Source organism: Canis lupus, chromosome 27, assembly GCF_003254725.2.
Source record: "Canis lupus dingo isolate Sandy chromosome 27, ASM325472v2, whole genome shotgun sequence".
Classification (NCBI taxonomy): Eukaryota; Metazoa; Chordata; class Mammalia; order Carnivora; family Canidae; genus Canis; species Canis lupus.
Genome location: NC_064269.1, coordinates 19,195,442 through 19,210,441, shown reverse-complemented (window position 1 = coordinate 19,210,441; position 15,000 = coordinate 19,195,442). Strand labels below are relative to the sequence as shown.

Genomic DNA, 15,000 nt, shown 5'->3' with positions numbered 1-15,000 from the left:
TTGTAGAATGGCCTTCAATTATTTGTCTGATATATATATATACATATATATATATATGTATATATATATATCATAATTAGGTTGGGGCTGTGTCTCTTTGAGGGGAGAACTGCCATTCTAATCACATCATATCAAGGACACATATTATCAACATGACTTAGCACTGTTGATGTTAAACTTGATCACCCAGCAGAGGTAGCATTTGCCAGATCTCTCCACTGTAAAGTTATCTTTCTCCCTCCTTTCCATAATGTACTCTTTTGAAGGAAGTTATTATGCATAGCCCATGTTTAAGTAAGAGGAAAGCTGTGCTTTCCCACTCCTTGAGGGTGGAGTATCTACATAAATTGTTTGGAATTCTTCTGCACGGGAATAATTTTTGATTGGATGCCAGACATGTTGAATTTTACCTTTGTTCTTGAGCTTTGTTGTGGGATGCAGTTATGTTACTTGGAAACCATTTGATCCTTTTGGTTTTGCTTTTAAGAATTGTTAGGTGGGACCAAATGCTGCTTAGTCTACGTCAAATTATTCTCCACTCTTGAGGCAAGACCCTTCCGAGTACTCTAACTAATGCTGTATGAACTATGAGATTTTCCTGTCTGGCTTGTGGAATAAACAATATTTCTGCCTGAGTGCCGGATATTATTCCCTTTAATCCTTTTTGGGTGATTCTTTCCCTGGCTTCGAATTTTTTTCTTACATAAATATGGTGATCAGTACACTGCAGAACAGGCAAGCAGGACCCTCTACAGACCTTTTGAATTCTTCCTCAATGTAGCACTTGGCTTCCCAATACTCCAGCTTGCTAACTCTAATCATTTTAGTTCCTTCAGACTCTCAGCTCTGTGTCTTCAACTAAGAACTAAGACTCTGCTAGTGGTCTCTTTGTCTCCTCTGAGATATATAAATGCATTAAAGGCACTAAGCTCAGGAAAAAGTAGTATTGATTAATTTTCCAGTTCTTTGGGACCATTCTCTTTCATTACCTGATGCCCACACAATGTTTGAAAATATTGTTTCGTATATTTGGAGGTATTATTTTTTCAGGCAGGATAATAAACCTGGTCTCTGTTAGTCCATTTTGGTCAAAAGTGGAAGTCTCCTCTGTCACTTTTGTCCTCTAACTTCCAGTTATACGGAACCACCTGCGATTTCCATAATATGCTGTGTAAATATCACTTGCCTCTGGCCTCTGCAGATTTTGGCTATCCCATTTCTTTCATATTTCTCCTTCATTTTTTACTTGACACATTCTTTGTCAGCTTTTACATCCTATTATTGAAATCTCTTCATTCATTTAATTTATTGTTTGAAGGCTTACCAGATATTATCATCTTATTTGATTCTCACAATGTTCAGTTTGACTTCTTAAAATTTGTCCAGTGAATAAGTAACAGAAGAGGAGTCTGAATTCTGATTATATCACTCCATGCATGTTCCTTTCATGATGCATTATTATTTTCCTTCATAATTTTTGAGCATATACAATGTTTCTAGCCTTGAATTAAAGTGCCTTGGAAGTGGTCCTAGTTCTAGAAAACACAATCTTTATCCTAAGTATCTTAAAATGCAGTTAAAAAGAACATAAACACACTTCAAATATGTAATAGGACAAGGAAGCATAGGACCAAGTAAATGAGGTGGCACAGAGGATCTTTGTATTGTTTCCTAAGAGATCATAATAAGATAGAATAGTTGACCAGCTCTTCATGGATGACATGTGAGAAGAGCAACATTTTGATGAATATTGAGGATTTAACTGGATCAGATATTCCTAATTAGTTTGCTGAGGTTCAGGGGTGTTCCACAAAAGGATTAGAGGTGTATCAAGATATAAGTCCCCTCGTGCTCAGGATGCCTAATAAGGACCACAAATCACTCATTTTATCTATTAGTATCCAATAGATATATCATCTTTTAGGAAGTGAAAGGATTAGGATAAAGGGAAAATCAGATACAGGAAAAGCAAATGAGGATAATAAGCAGAATAGAGAGGGGAAGCTTGTGATGAACAACCTGAGAAAGCTCAGACATGTGAAGTGTTGTGAGATTGTGGAGTGGCACTTGGATCAGTCACTATACAAATACAATGCCTATTTGTAATACTGTTTGGTCAAAAAAGAATAGGAAGGAAGGAAAGGAAGAAAAAAAGAAAATAAAAACAAAAACCTAAAAACTTAGGATACTATAGAGAGTGTCTTTCAAATAAAAATATTAGTCTTTAAATTCATTTCCAGTTCAGTGTTTTTATCTTGTCTCTACTTTTCTATAGTTTTATGACATTAGTTCTTTGAGGAAAGGGAGAATAGTATTTGGTTTTGATTTCATTATCTTAAACATATTTTACTGAAGTAGGACAATACTATGAAGTATTAATTAAAATATCTGAGAATATGTGTTTGAACAGAACAAGCTCTCCTCATTTCTTTTGCTAATTCTGCAGACTAGCTTAAGATCCTTAGGTTTTGGTAATGGGAAGAAGAGATGAACCAGAAGAAAGTATTAAGATCCTTATGCAGATCTTTCAGCCAGACTTTCATCCTCTTATGCCCTCCCCACATCCCAAAGTGACCTTCAGGGATAGAGGTGGGTAAGCTTCATCGTGGCCTGGGAGAGAAAAGGTGAAACAGCTGTGTGGTATGTCTAAGAGAGTCAGAAGGGCATCTTCTCAGAGTCCCTGACACTCCCTCAAGGATGCATTATATATTTGACCATTGTAAATGGTCAGATGTGATGCTGAGACTGGAACACCTGGAGGGTCTCATTGTCAGGGTGGTCAGGATAAAGGAATACTCTCATTGGATGGGATATCAGACATTTCAGCAGATGCAAATATGGAGGAAGAACAATAACGAGGAGGCAATAATATACAATAATGTACAATAGATTCAATAGTAAGCATATCATCCAATGATAGATGCCTCTCTTTGCTCCACACAAATTCCATTGACACAACTTGGAATACCCCAGGAACTTGGGTGCCATTCTGGGGAGAAAGTCATGGGGAAATTTTTAATTTACCAACAATAAATCTTATCTTACTGGATTTACCTGATATTGATGAAGATTACATTTCCTGACACTGGGTACAATGAGAATTCAAAGTAGGTATCATATTGTTTTGCAAAAAAATAAAGGTTTTGCACATCTGAATACATGATACAAAATTTTGTGCACTCTACTCTATTCTAGGAAAGTCGATTAAGCTACCAGCTTGAAGAGATTAAGAAGAGGGCTCTCAGGGTCATAATTCTAACTTTTCCATCAGTTCCTTATGGTGTTTTGCCTCAATTTCTCTATTTGTAAAAGCAAATTTGGCATGTTTCCTTCTTATACACTAATGGTACCTAGGGTAAGGACACCATGTGGTTTCAATTTTTCAGTGCTGGTTCAGCTGTGTAAGTTTTACCATCAGCCTTAAAGATAGGAGAGAATTTTAAATAAGACTTTTCCTGGACTTGGCATTCATTTTCCAAGTTTTTGCTTACTTGGTGCCTTATGATATGGTAATGTATTCCCATGACCTTGGGAATCATGTATATTCAAGGTAGAGGCTGATGTGGAAAAAAAAGACTTTGATTTTATTTTTTAGAAAATAACTTGATGCACTGCCTCACCTTTGTATATGAATACTCTCAACGTGCTGAGTCTTCAGGGTTGAAAGATACTAAATAGGTTTGCTTGGGCACCTGTTATTGAAAGCTATAAATGTCCAACATGCATCGGATGCTTCAGTTGACTTGGTTAGGATCGGCCCCTCACTTGATGGGAAAAGATTTCCTTGTACAGAACGTTCCCTGCCTCCATTCAAGGAGGGAGGCCAGCCAGAGGAGCTGGCTGTTTATTTTTGAGCCCATGTAAAAGGAGCTCATGAGTAGACACCTCCTGCTGTAGACCAAGCCTGGCAAAGAGGTCATCTTTGTTGCAAGTGGCTGAGGAATTACCTCCCCTGCTGATGATTGGGGATATTTTTAGCTACAAACTGAAACTTTTCATTCTTGAAATTGTTTTCATTTCCACCCAAAGAGGCAAACTGCATGAGTTGGGGGAAAAAAAACAAAATAAGAGGCAAAAGCACTAATAGGAGCCGTGTGTCGGTGTAAAAAGAAACCCGATGAAATTGCTTCCCCTGGTGCTGACAACTTGGTCCTGGCACCAGGGTGGTTCTAATAGCTCTAGGCTAAAAGAATCATTTCCATAGTGCAGCCATAATGATAATGTAAATTTCACTTAAGTATACATGATTACAGAAAATTGCACAGAATTGCAACAGACTTTGTGCTGTACTGTTTATGGAGCAATATAGATTTACCTTTTTTTTTTTTTTTTTTTTTCTAAATTCAACTGAAGGCAAACTTTTGGATTCCAGAAGAGGATAAAAGTCTACAGCATTGTGTTAATGTGTTTTAACATTCTAATGCAGGTTTGCCACACATCTGCTGAGTGCTAACAGTGAAGTGAGAGGTGGGAGAGATTCTTGCACATTTACCAACTTGCAGAGCCCCACTTTGAACAAAGTGTTTTCTAAAGTCTCCAGGAGTGCTCAGTCTATACGTGTTCAGAGCAGAAGGAAACGTTTCAAGGTCCTTGCAGTTGAAAGGGTGCATGAAGATACCCTGTCCCGCATCTGCTTGACCAGGAACTCCTCGAACACCAGGTGCACATCCCTTGAGGCACTTCTTTGTCCCATCACATATTACTATGGTTTGTGTACATGCTGAGTATCAGTCCCCTCTCCTGAGTTTCTAAAAAGCAGGCGCTGTACTTTCCTCACTGAGCTTGAGCTGGATACCTTATAACTAGTAGGTCTTCAATAACTATTTGTTGAATTAAGTCAAACTGGGGTAGGGTAATTCCTTATATTAAAAATACAGAAATACTTTGGCATAAAATAATTAAATATGTATTAAAATTTTATTTGATTTTTCACAATGGCCAGACCATCTGTCTGGAGGGACAGAAAGGAGGTGTCAGGGAATATGGTGTACTCTTGGAGTGTTTGGGCAGGGCTGGCAGAGAACTAACACCCAAAACGAAAGGGAAAGAAGCTAACTAAAGAGACTACTATCTGTTCACTCATTTACTCCTCCCAGCAGCTCTCTGAAGTAGATAAATTAATTTTCATTTTACTGATGAGAACATTGAATTTCAGAGAGGTGAAATACACATCCCAGCCTCATGCCCTTAAGATTTGACTCCATCTCTGTCTAAATCCCAGTCCCAAGCTTTTTCTACCACTATCCCTCGAAGAAGAATGTCTTGCCTATGCCCAATACCAGAAACAAGCTTCCATTTCCATTCCTATTTACTTTTCTTAAAATAACCAAGCCATTTTCAGAAAGAGGAGCTGATACTCAAAGTAATATTTCTGCCAAGAATCCAAGAAGAATCCTATTGATTACTTTCTATCTATTGATGATTGACTCATATTATGGGTAACTCCAGGAGTCATGGTGGTCTGTGCTTATAGCTGGTTGACTCTTGCATTTCCTTGTGAGTTCTCTGGGATACGACTGCTGCTTCTGGTTCATGGTGAATAATAACATATCTTGGTGATAGTAGTAGCAGATAAGAGTGCTAAAGCTAGGCAGAAGTTTCTCTGTGGGTGTGATGGGATTGAACACTCAGGGAGGAATAGAAAATGTTTATCATGTAGATTATGCACAGGTTCTGCATGGAAAAAGAGGACTCCTTGGCTATGAGTTGTCTTTTGGAAAAAAAAAAAAAGGAAAAATGAAAAGAGAATGCCTCTTCATGCTACACACATCCCATTGTTCACCAGTACATCCAGTAGCTAGCATGTTCGTTTCATTTTCCAGGTACAAAAGCAAAAGGCCCTGTGTAATTATTCCGTAATTAGCTGGAAATTACGATCTCATAAGTAAATATCTATAAATATTTCTAGACCTTCCAGCTTGCTTGGTAATTAGACTTGGAGTTCTTAAGAGAATCTGGAATCTTTGAAAATGCTTTCCAACAGTATTTGTTATTGGTGCCATATGAAACAGAGTGTGCCTGAAATGCACTATGACTTTTGCAGTATTTTGGCTTTTAGGCAGAATTCTCCAGGTATGTACAAGTATTGCCAACAACCAAGTCTGTAAGTTGTTTTAGCTAGAATAACTAATACCACATATTGACTTAAAATAAGCGCAGATTTGAGGCATGAAAATGGAATCCCTATATTTTCTCTTCGCAATCACAGTGGACACTTCATTACCTCCTATGTGGTTAGAGAACCAGTAGAGGTAACCAAGTGTAGGTGCAAGGGAAGGGGGTTGTGTCTGTCAGTGGCATGGAACCCTGTGTTCCTTGATGAACTCCTCCCAAGGCTTCCCATCCCATCATACTGAGGTTTTCAAGTGTGAAACAATCATTTGGAAAAACTTGAATACAATAGTAAAATGAATTTATATTCAAATACTACCCAGAAAAATTTTCAAGTGTGAAGGCAATCTCTTATGCATCTTTGTGCATATTCTTTGCTAACCATTACACAGTTCTTGCAATCCTGTGGTTTCTGCCTTTACTGGCTCTTTTCATGTTGCTCAGATGAGACTAGTTGCTCAATAAATAGTTTTGGAATGAACAAGGGAAGAAATGAGAAAGTGTGAAGGAATACCAGTGTTTATAGTAAGGAGACTGAAAGTCAATGGCATAAGCTTTTCTAATTTGCAAATGAGGATTAAAGGCTAAAAGCTTACTTGCAAAATTACTAAGATGACAAAAAAGAAGGGACGTCGTCTCTAAACCCATGTTGTGACAGTAAAGAATTAAGGAGGATTTCTTGAACTTTTATGGAATACCTGATTACTTTTATTTAGAGAAAGATTTCTTGTATTAGATGTTTTGAAACATTTATTAGAGGTCTCATGTTAAAAATTTTGTGCTAATTAGAATTTAACATGTAGCAATTTCATTCTTTTCAACTTTTAAAGTTTATTTTTGGCCAATAAATTCTAGGGAAGTAATTCTCAATTGGTTGGTTCTCCTAGAGATCAAAACTGCCCCCTCATTTCTCCATAGCATCAGTTCTCAAACTTTTTGGCTTCAGGACCCTTTTATACTCTTTAAAATTAGTGAGGACCACACAGTGCTTTAGTTTTACACAGGGTGTATCACTTTTTAATATCTTGGAAACTAAAACCAAGAGAGTTTAAAATATTTATTTATTGTATATTATATACATGTACCAGACAAAATAAGTTGAATCAAGCTTCTAAAACTATATTAAACTCCATTACAACCTTTAAACACTGTCATCTTAGAAAATATTTCCTTCTCTTTATTCTTGTAATACCATTGACTATTTAAATAACAATTAGAAACCCATTACATACTAGTATAAATAATATTTTTAATGAAAAGTAATTTTTTAAAACAAAAGCATTAGAAGATTGACATTATTTTTATAGTATGGTACATTTGGTTAATTTTTGGTTTAATAGGGCAGCCCGGGGGCTCAGTGGTTTAGCGCCACCTTCATCCCAGGGTGTGATCCTAGAGATCCCGGATCGAGTCCCACGTCAGGCTCCTTGCATGGAGCCTGCTTCTCCCTCTGCCTGTGTCTCTGCCTCTCTCTCTCTCTCTCTGTGTTTCTCATAAATAAATAAATAAATAAATAAATAAATAAATAAATAAATAATCTTAAAAAAATTTTTGGTTTAATAGAGGATAACTGGATTCTTGTATTTGCTTCTATATTCAATCTGTTGTAATAGATTGTTCCATTGAGTTATGTGAAGTTAGAAAAGTTGAGAGCATTTTACAAAATTTTCAGATAATTATGGTTATTCATTGATATTATACTCAAACTTGACAAGTGATAGCTTCTTTTTTTTTTTTTTAAGTGATAGTTTCTTAAAGGTTAGTGCTATGTAGCATCTGGAACCATTATCAATGTAAACATCCTCCATTATATTAAAATCAACTGACCGACCTTGTGCACTTTTATACATTCATGATCTTGTATCACTTACTGGTCATTTACAAAAACTTAGTTTATTGAGTTATGCAGATTTTCCAAATATTGACCCATTTTATTACATGATGTTAAAAAATCACACTTGTTAATAACTTCACCTGTTTCATCTGAGAAGTTTCAAGTATAGGAAAGCTGTAAAGCCACCAGAGGTGGGAAAAAGTTTGTTGGCAATAAAACTATCCGTCATTTTCTTTGTTGTGACAGCTTTACTTCTTTGTTGTTTTTTTCCATTTTCGGAGACAGTGTCAACCAAATGCCTAAATCTGAATAGTTATAGTTTGTCTATAGATTGGGCTTTTAAGTAAATGCAGTGTTCTGTAAAGAAGAGCTGATGATTCAGTTCATAATTTAAAAATCACAGAAGAGCTTATATTTGAAACAACCTCCATACTTTGATATGAAGCAGACATGCCTTTATGAATACTTCCCATTTCAACAAATGTTGCAAAGTCTAAGCAATTGATTTAATTAAGTTTGAAATGTTTACTGCTGCATTGATGACAGTCTTAAGTGAAACTGGCTATTTTTTTGTCACCAGTGCCTGAAAGTGAACAACACAACTACTTATACACTTTGATGTCATTGCTTTAATTTGTGGTAAAACACAAGCAGTTTATCCATCATTGAATTTGCAACATTAGTGTGAATGTCAATCTAGTAAAAAAGCATATCACAGGGAGGCCTGGGTGGCTCAGCGGTTGAGTGTCTGCCTTCCGCTCAGAGTGTGACCCTGGAGTACCGGGATCAAGTCCTACAGTGGGCTCCCTGCGTGGAGCCTGCTTCTCCCTCTGCCTGTGTCTCTGCCTCTCTCTCTGTGTCTCTCATGAATAAATAAATAAAATCTTTTTTAAAAAACCATATCATGGCTTAATATCATTATATTAGTTTTTAACCTTTAGACCCATGAAAGGATCTTGGAACTCAGAGGACTCAGACTACACTTTGAGAATAGCTGTTCTAAATAATTAAATATTAAAATGGGACTAAGATTTGTTCACCAAATATGTTTTCATTCTATAGAGACAGACAGCAGTCAGTCAAAGAGAATAGGGGATTTGGTCTGGTTTTTTTTTTCAAGGAATTGTTGCTCGACAGGCAGCTCTGTTGAGCTATACTTTAAAGCCACATTACCTTAAAAGCATCAAAACTCTCTTTAAAAATATTTCTTGATTTAATGGATTTCTACAAGTGAAAAACAATGAGAGGAAAACAAATACTTAGTTGATGTGGTTTTAGAGATGTTCATGGTTGTGATGCTAAGACAGACAACCTAAACACAGGAAACATAGTGTGAAAAGTGTTGAAAGAGAAGCCCATGCAAGAATCATGGGCTCTCAGGAGAAAAATCATCAGTGGGATCTGGATGGACGGAACTTTGGAAAATGATTCTTCCCAATGGTGAAAAGGGCTGGCTCAGCAAATCAACCATTTGCTATATCCCTATCCCAGAATATCTTAAGTTCTCTCTCCTGACTACATCAATTGCCCTCATCCCCACCTCATGTTTTAGCTGTCATTCACTCTTTGTCTCAGCCGTGAAAAGAACAGCGTATTTTTTTTCTTTCTCAGTAGTAACCTGATCTTAGGCACATACACGCACCAGACAAAATAAGTGGAATTGAGCTTCCAAAACTATATTAAACTCCATTACAACCTTTCAACACAGTCATCTTAGAAAATATTTCCTTCTCTGTATTCTTCTAATACTGCTGAATAGCTGTGGGGCAGTGGGACACGGTGATTAACATCAATAACAAAAGAAAGGTCATCATTTGATTCTTTCCATTACAGTGTTTTAAAAATTAAGATATATTGATTTCACATGGCAGAAGATTATCCAAATATTGAAAGACGATTCATTACCAGTTGTGGTGATTTATTAAGTTTTATATAATTCTATGGCTTCTGTCTTTATTAATTTCTTATATTTTGCCACCTTCTTGGTAAAGGCAAGTAACTGTTTAGAGACAACTATGGATCAATTATGATAACAAATACATTTATAAAAACGTGTATATAATAAATACATATGCAAAAGTGTATATGTATGTGTATATTAATATATATATGAATGAGAGTGTGAAGCATAAAAGTTGATACTTTGTGGATAAGTACTTAGATTTGGTTTATTCTAAGTAGAAAGATATCAGTGTCATGAAGTCATCAACATAACTGGGTGATGTTGTTTCCAGGATCCCCCCTCAAAAGCTAATTGTTTAAAGTAATTCAAACGTTCTTTACTTCAAAGGGATTGTCTCTGAAGTTTTGAGATATATATGGGTGGGGAGAGTCCCTTGGTTATTTCTTTCCACTTCCCATTCTGAATAGAGAGACATCTAAGATTCTGTTATACCAGCCAGCACTTTGTATCTTGAGTCAAAAAATATTTTATAACACAGGCAGATAGTGGACAGATGAAATGTTTACTTCAATAATATGAGCTAATCTTTTTTCTCCTCCTTTATACATTTATATTCCCCACCCGACTCCTTTTCTCAGGGGACTGGTCAAGATCATTCACAGAAAAACAAGACTTTGTTGAGTTTGGCTTATTCTGCTATTTAGAAGGTGCGACAATTTTATTCCTAAAATGAAAGAGACAGACTTTGTAAGCCAGAACACACAAGGGAAATCCACTTTCCTTGAAAAGTCTGGCATCTTTTTAACCTGGCACTTAAGGCAGTTCTACAAAAGGTCTACTTTCCATTTCCACACAGTGTCAGAGAACTTTAAAGCAAGTCTAAAGGCATAGCTGCATAGAATGCACTTGGGGTTATCAAGACATGAAGAGTACCCACCAAATTTGTCAATTGTTTAGATGTCTTTAGGAACTTCCTCTGCTTATCTGGTACTCCCTCTGCATTCGATCTGGTACAAAGATACTATATATTCTGAGAGAAACTATTGGTCTTCACGAGACAATTGGCTGATTCCTCTTGACTACCAATACCAATAATTTTCCTCCCTAGAATATTATACCACTTCTTATTTTTCAATCTGGCACTGCTACAGGGTTTTCTCAAACTCGTTTTGGTAGATTATTATTAGGTATTCAAATAAGAGAGGGTAGATGCTATTAATTTACCTTAAATTTTTATAGTAATTTAAAGCTTGTTAAAATATTCTCAACATATTAAGTCATAAGAAATTTCTCAAGATATCATTAAGAATTTTATCTACAAGTACCCTGACAATGTTGGTGGTATTTGATAAAGCAACCTCTCTATATACCCAATCAAACATCTTTGAATCCGATCCTGGAAAAGAGATTTCAGACAGTTAGTATGTTGTACAAAATAGTGTATACAAAGCACCTTTATTCAAAGTCATAGAAGATAAGATATTAATATCAAAACATACCTTAAGTGTCTGTCACTTAAATGTTTTGGGACTATGATAAAAGGCAAAATATCAGAAATGTTGTACTGAGAGGCTATGAGAGTTTTTTGTATAACTGAGGCAATCATTCTTATCAGCATCCCTTTGCAGGTTTATCAAAATGCAGGTAAGGTTTAAATTTCAAATTGTTTCTTATTAAAACTTCGGTCTGTGTGGACATTTGATTGTGGTAGCATCTAAGTGACACCAATGCAACTAGTTAAAAAGTGAGCATTCAGTGCCAGGCAACTGGTTTGATGGACATTTCTTAAGTGAATTGAGCGACTTGGCTTGCTGTTTGGCCAACTTCTTTTTCATGTAGACACAGTCTAAGAGAAAAATAGTTCTACTTATTTCCTTTGGCACTTATCAGGCAAATAGGTTCCTGTAGTCAAGTTGTTCTCCAGTAATAGAACAGCTAATAAATCTAACCTGAAGACTCTTCTTGGGATACCAATTATTCCTGAGTGCTTGAATCTTGTTTTTATCCACTCACAGTTTATAGCAAACCTGGTTTTTCTCTCATTCATAAATCCCTACTGTTCTTGGCTGTATATTAATAGAATTTGGTGATCTCTAAAACTTTGGAGTCTTAAAAAATAAAACACAATTTCAAGGAATTATACATTCACTGTCCTAATGATTTGATCAGTTGCTTTTTAACTCTCATTCACCCTAACTCTTGATGTCTAGGCAAGAATTCTGTCTTCCTGATCAGTTCGCTAACCAGTCAGATGCTTGCAGAAGCCAATTTTTGGCTTTAAATAGGAGTCATAAAATAACCTTCCTATTTTCTGTATGTGATCAAAGAAAAATGATTGAATTCAGGCTGGACAAAGCTCATCTTAGGAGTTCTATTCTATAAAGTATTATATTTAAAAAAAAAGAGGAGTTCTGAGAAGTAAAAATTGCACTTGTAAGGCCCTGTGCTTTCACTGTAGTCACTGTCCAGTAGAACTGGAGCATCACAATGATAATATCATGGAACATTCTGTTGACATAGTGATTTTAAACACCAGCAATTCCCTTTATCCTTACATTAGAAAAGAATTCCATATGTGAGCCTACCAGTTATTTCAATGGAAGGGCCAAGTGGTTTGGATAAAACAAGATCTCAGTTGAACCTTTGCCTTAAACTGAAATTGAACCTGAATCTTGTTTAAGGTTCAAAAAGTTGAGTTAACTTTTTCCCCTTTATTTTAATTTTTGTGCATCTCTGCACTTCCTGATTTTGGTTGGGAGTAGAAACCAAAATACCGCAAGAAAAGCTATTCTTGTTGCATTTCCAGCCTTTCAAAGCCAAAAAGCACTGGAAATCTCATGAAGAAAACAGTTCCCACCTAATTTCCAGCCCCAAAAGGTTCAGATAAGTTTGAATAAACTTTGGATAATGTTGCATCTATTATTTGGAGAATATCTAAGATAGGCAGTGATAAAAAGCTTTAAGATGGTAGAAAGAAGGAAGGAAATAAAATGACAATAAACTGGACATTTCTTTGAATTAAACTAAGGACACTATCTTAAGCAAACCATATTTTGTTTGCTTCATGGCAAAAATGCCAAAATATTATAAATTTTGGATGAAAATTTTGAACTCCATTTTCTAACTTAAGTGTTGCCATTCACAAAATACTCTTCAAATTTAGATTTAAACTATTTAAAACATAATCACCAAAAATCATTTTAAAATAACTTCATTTGTTACCACATCAAGGATCTGTGGGAATAAGTCATAATGTAAAATTATAATGTTCCTGGAGCTTACTTGTGTAATGTACCCACTTTTATTCAATTCTGTTCAATATCCACTCTTTTTTTCACCAAGTATTGATTGAATATGTACTATGTGTGAGATTCCATATAAAGTGCAGAGAAGCTGATGACGGGTAATGTAGATATTTTCTCTCAAGTACTAATAATCTGAGGGCAGAGGGGAGCCAGGCATATGAGCAAATGGGACCTAGCAGAGTTTGCCAAGATCTCTGATGGAACTAGGAAGGGAGGATTTGGGGAACTTATAAAGAGGTCTCCAACCCAGCCTGGGAGCTCATGTAAAGTCTCTTGAAGGATTTAAGGTCTCAAGGAGGACGCAGTGAACAGGATAAAAAACATTTCCTCTGGTTCAAAGCCTTTTCCTCCTTCTCTTACTTTTCCACAGAAAACTTGTCAGAATCAGGACTTGGTTGGCAGCACTGGTGGCCAAATAAAAAGGACAGAATTGTGAAGGTACAAATAGAGACTTGAAATTCTGGTCAAGAGTTTGGGAAGGGTGAAGGTCAGACTGGGAAGATGGAGAAACACATTAGGAGCACCCATTAACAGAGCACAGCAACATGCAGGAGGATGGATACTGGGAATATGAGCAAGGCCTGAGCTAAGGAAGATTAACCTAGGGATAGAGGTCCAGTTTCCCTTCATATTCTGCAGAAACAAAATTGTTATTGTGATTATTGATATTGTTATTGAATGTAGTTAGGCGTTATGGAAAACCACAGGTTTGGGAGTCAAACAGATACAATTTTAATTCCTGGTTCCACATTGTATACCTTCTGTGGCTTTGGGTAATTTATGTAACTTCACTTAGTTCTGTGAGATGAGGATGGTGATCTCCTGTCCTAGGATTAATGCAGAAATCAAATGAGACCTGTTGAGTGAGTGGGCTGCCATCCTCTTCAGGACACAGCTCTGACAGTAAATGATCATGTCCCTCTCTCTCACTTCAGGGCCCACCCATTTTGCCCCTTACAAAATCTCCCTGTGAGCAACAATATATCCAACTTACTACCCTTTAGCTCTATCTCCCTAGAAACAGCATTTTCTCTCCCTTCTCACTGCATCATTTGCCGTTGGGGCCTCACAGTTGTTTCTGTTCCCCCAAACACCACTTTAGAAATGAGGAAACAGGCTCAGACAGGTGAAGCAATTTGCCCAAGGGTGCAGCTGATAAATTACAGTGTTAGCTTTAGACCTGAGCCTATGTGAATCCAACATCTGCGTTCTTTCCAGTCATTCTCTCTCTGTGTCTATATAACAACACATAAGAGGTACACATACTGGGAAATTGATTTTGTAGTTTGGTGTTTGGACAGCAAACCAGACTCCAGCAACACTCACATTGACAGGTCCCATTTTGGGAGAGGTCTCAATGCATTTCCTTATTTTACCAATGAAGTGAAAACAGGATAAAGAAAATCTTCATAATTTTTACTAAAAACTGGGAGGAGTTGAGAGCTAAGCTGTCCTTGTCTCATTTATCCAGGCAAGTGAGTACTTCATTCTTTGAAGATAAATGCATATCTGTTTAAAAATATTCTATATAAACTGTTTCAGGTATTAAAAATATGCAAGGCAAATAATCCAACAGTCAGCATTCTTGCCAAAGAAAAGAAGGAAAAAAAGACTTCACCCTGAATACAGACAGCTCATATGTTGGCCACCAGGGAAGATCTGAAATTTAAGTCTGTCTGAATTCATTGCGTGAATTTGCAATTTTGCCCCGGATTTCTCAGCTTATTTATAAAGAAGGAGAGGGTTTATCATCAATAGCACCAAGGTTGGCCATATTCTTCTCAGAGTGGATGGGTACTTTGTCCAAGGAAAAACATTTTAATTCTCTATGATTTTGTGGCTAAGAG

At 36.5% G+C, this 15,000-nt stretch overlaps 1 long non-coding RNA gene across 4 annotated transcripts in view; it reads left to right on the top strand.

Moving 5' to 3' along the window:
• The window catches only part of LOC112665570 (uncharacterized), a 98,801-nt gene that overhangs the window by 16,820 nt on the left and 66,981 nt on the right, over positions 1–15,000 (top strand). For 3 of the 4 annotated variants that reach the window (XR_004809884.2, XR_004809887.2, XR_004809886.2), the window contains exon 4: positions 4,427–4,660. The exons of the other annotated variant lie outside the window; for it this stretch is intronic. This is a non-coding gene — a long non-coding RNA (uncharacterized LOC112665570). The remainder of the gene's footprint in view (positions 1–4,426; positions 4,661–15,000) is intronic. 4 annotated transcript variants of the gene reach the window in all.